General features: G+C 41.5%; 1 pseudogene; it reads left to right on the forward strand.

Moving 5' to 3' along the window:
- Positions 1 to 790: 790 nt before the first annotated feature.
- On the forward strand, positions 791 to 2,506 carry Rpl26-ps5 (ribosomal protein L26, pseudogene 5; annotated as a pseudogene).
- The last annotated feature ends 707 nt before the right edge of the window (positions 2,507 to 3,213 follow it).

Consider the following 3,213-nt stretch of genomic DNA (forward strand, 5'->3'; position numbering starts at 1 on the left):
CCCCCCCCCCTTTTTTTTTTAAGATTTATTTATTTATTGTATAAGTACATTGTAGCTGTCTTCAGACACACCGGAAGAGGGCATCAGATCTCATTACAGATGGTTGTGAGCCACCATGTGGTTGCTGGGAATTGAACTCAGGACCTCTAGAAGAGCAGACAGTGCTCTTAACCGCTGAGCCATCTCTCCAGCCCTAGAAGCCCAACTTGTTAGCTGAGGTTGTCCTTCATATTTGAAGAGGACTGCACCTCCCATTCAGGAAGTCTTTGTATAGCTCTCGGAGTAGTAGTTGTTTCTATGCCAGTCAGTCAGAGATAATTAGAGAATGTTTAGCCATGGTCAGAAATAACTGTTCTTGCTAACCAAACTGTGCCAACCAGAATGTGGATTCTGTGCAAAGAATGGTGAGCCTCAGGCTGCATGATTTAGGCAAGTTCCCAGTGTAGCTGTTAGTCAGCAGTACATATATTCTATCCAGCTTTAAGAGTGTCCTTGTATGTTTTCTGGTGGAATCACCATTCATGTGTCTACAAAGCTGCTTTTGGGCCAGCTACGGGTACATAGTGAGACTCTTTAAAAACCAACCAACCGACCAACCAAACCACCACCACCACCAAAGGAAAAAAAAACAAAATCAAAACTGATGCTCTATCAAACCAGGCTTGGTGGTATAGGTAATGCCTGCACTTGGGAGATGGGGAAAAGATGTGTTTGGATATATTTGAAGTTGGTCTGACTACACAGTGACTTTCAGGACATTCTGAGAGACAGGGAGTCCCTGTGTTAAAGAATGGTAAAAGAAAGTCAGGCAAGGTGAGACACACACATTTAATCCCTACACTCAGGAATCAGAGTCAGGGGGTTCTCTCAGTTTGAGTACAGCTTGGCCTACACAGAGAGTTCCAGGACATCCAGTGCTACATAGAGAAACCCTATCTTAGGAAGGAGAGGAAGAGGAAGAAGAGGAAGATGACAACCAAAAGAATTGAAATGAATCAATTAAAAATAAAAGTAAAAAATAATAATATCAAGTATGTGCTTTGAAAAATGTCTCCTAAGATTATGATTTGAGTTTATGATTTTTATTTTTTTCTTTAATGCTGGGAATTAAATCAACCAACCAACCTTTCTTCCTTCCTTTCTTCCTTCCTTCCTTCCTTCCTTGTACTCTGTATCCCTGCCTGCAAATAGATAGGGAGTGCTGGCATTAAAGGTGCACAGCACCACACACCATTACAGTTTTGGCAGGAGTTCTACCACTTAGTTACATCTCCAACTCTGATTTGTCCTTTGTTTCTGTGTGTGTGTGTGTGTGTGTGTGTGTGTGTGTGTAAGCACATACTGGAGTGTCCAAGAAAGTCAAAATAGGGCATCAATCGCTCTGAGCTAGAGTAATAGGTATTTGTTTGCCGCTTAACATAAGGTTTGAAGTCTGAATGTCAGTATTCACGATTGAGCAGAAAGTGCTCTTCACTGCTGTGCTAGCTCTCTGGCCCCCTCCCCCCATTTTTCTTTTGAGGCAGACTTTCATTTAGGGCAGGCTGACCTTGAACACACAATGTGGTTGAAGATGACCTTAAAGTTCTGATTTTCCTTCTCCTAAGACTTTATAATAGCTGGGTTAAAAAACTTAAGAAACGGGGTTGGGGATTTAGCTCAGTGGTAGAGCGCTTGCCTAGGAAGCGCAAGGCCCTGGGTTCGGTCCCCAGCTCCGGAAAAAAAAGAACCAAAAAAAAAAAAAAAAAAAAAAAAAGCAAAAAACAAAAAACTTAAGAAACAACTTACAGAACTGGAAGTTGCGTGTAGATCTCTTTCCTTTTGAAGCCATCGCTGGATCGTAGCTGCCAAAATGAAGATCAATCCCTTCATTCGTGACTTCTGACCGAAGCAAGAACCACAAATGGCATTTCAATGCACCGTCTCACGTTCAGAGGAAGATCACGTCTTCTCCTCTTTCCAAAGGACTGAGACAGAAGTATAATGTTCTGTCTATGCCTTTTCGAAAGGATGATGAAGTTCAGGTTGTTCGAGGACACTACAAAGGCCAGCAGATTGGCAAAGTGGTCCAAGTGTACAGGAAGAAATACGTCATCTACCTTGAGCGAGTCCAGCGAGAGAAGGCTAACAACTGTCCATGTGGGCATCCACCCCAGCAAGGTGGGTATCACCAGGCTAAAGCTGGGTAAGGACCACAAGAAGATCCTGGAGAGGAAAGCCAAGTCCCGGCAAGTAGGACAGGAGAAGGGCAAATACAAGGAAGAAGCGATCGAGAAGATGCAGGAGTAGAAATCTCATGTTCGGCTTTCATTAAAGACTGCTTAAGTTAAAAAAAAAAAAAAACTTAAGAAAAAAATTCTTATCTTAACATACAAAGTTTTAGGCTTCATTTTGACATTATTATACATTACACTCATATAGTATACGTACTACTGACATGCATTAGTCTCATTAGACCTCTTTCTTACTCCCCTGCTCCCTGTACTGCCCCTCCCCCTTGCTCTCTTGCTGTTCCTCTCCTTCTGAAATTACCCCTCCCCTTTCATGTCATATGAATTTCATTATTCTCTCTCCCCCACCTCCTCACTGTTAAGATGTATCTAATGGTCTCTGTTATACTTTTATCTCTCTCTCTCACACACACACACTTAAATATATATGACAAGAAACACATGGTATGGGCTGGAGAGATGGCTCAGTGGTTAAGAGCACTGGCTGCTCTTCTAGAGGTCCTGAGTTCAAATCCCAGCAACCACATGGTGGCTCACAACCATCTGTAATGAGATCTGATGCCCTCTTCTGGTGTGTCTGAAGACAGCGACAGGATACTCACATATAAATAAATAAATAAATAAAAAAGCAACTAAAAAAAAAAAAAAAAAAGAAACACATGGTATGTGTCATTCTGAATCTGGCTTATGTCATTTGACATAATTATTTCCAGTCGCATCCATTTTTTTCTGCAAATGTATGACTTCACTTTCCTTTAAGACTGAAAAACATTACCTTTTATTTATAAACCACATTTTCTTCATCCATTCATCTGTTTGTGGACATCTGGGATGGTTCAGCTCCCTAGCTAGTGTGAATAGTGCAGCAGCTAACTTGGATGTACATGTGGACCTTTGACTTAGACCCTTCAGGTATGGACCAAGTGCTGTGTAACTGGGTCCAAGGTAGTTCTATTTTAAGCTTGTTTTTCATTTTGATACATGG

This window comes from Rattus norvegicus, chromosome 15 (genome assembly GCF_036323735.1).
Source record: "Rattus norvegicus strain BN/NHsdMcwi chromosome 15, GRCr8, whole genome shotgun sequence".
NCBI classification, from domain to species: Eukaryota; Metazoa; Chordata; class Mammalia; order Rodentia; family Muridae; genus Rattus; species Rattus norvegicus.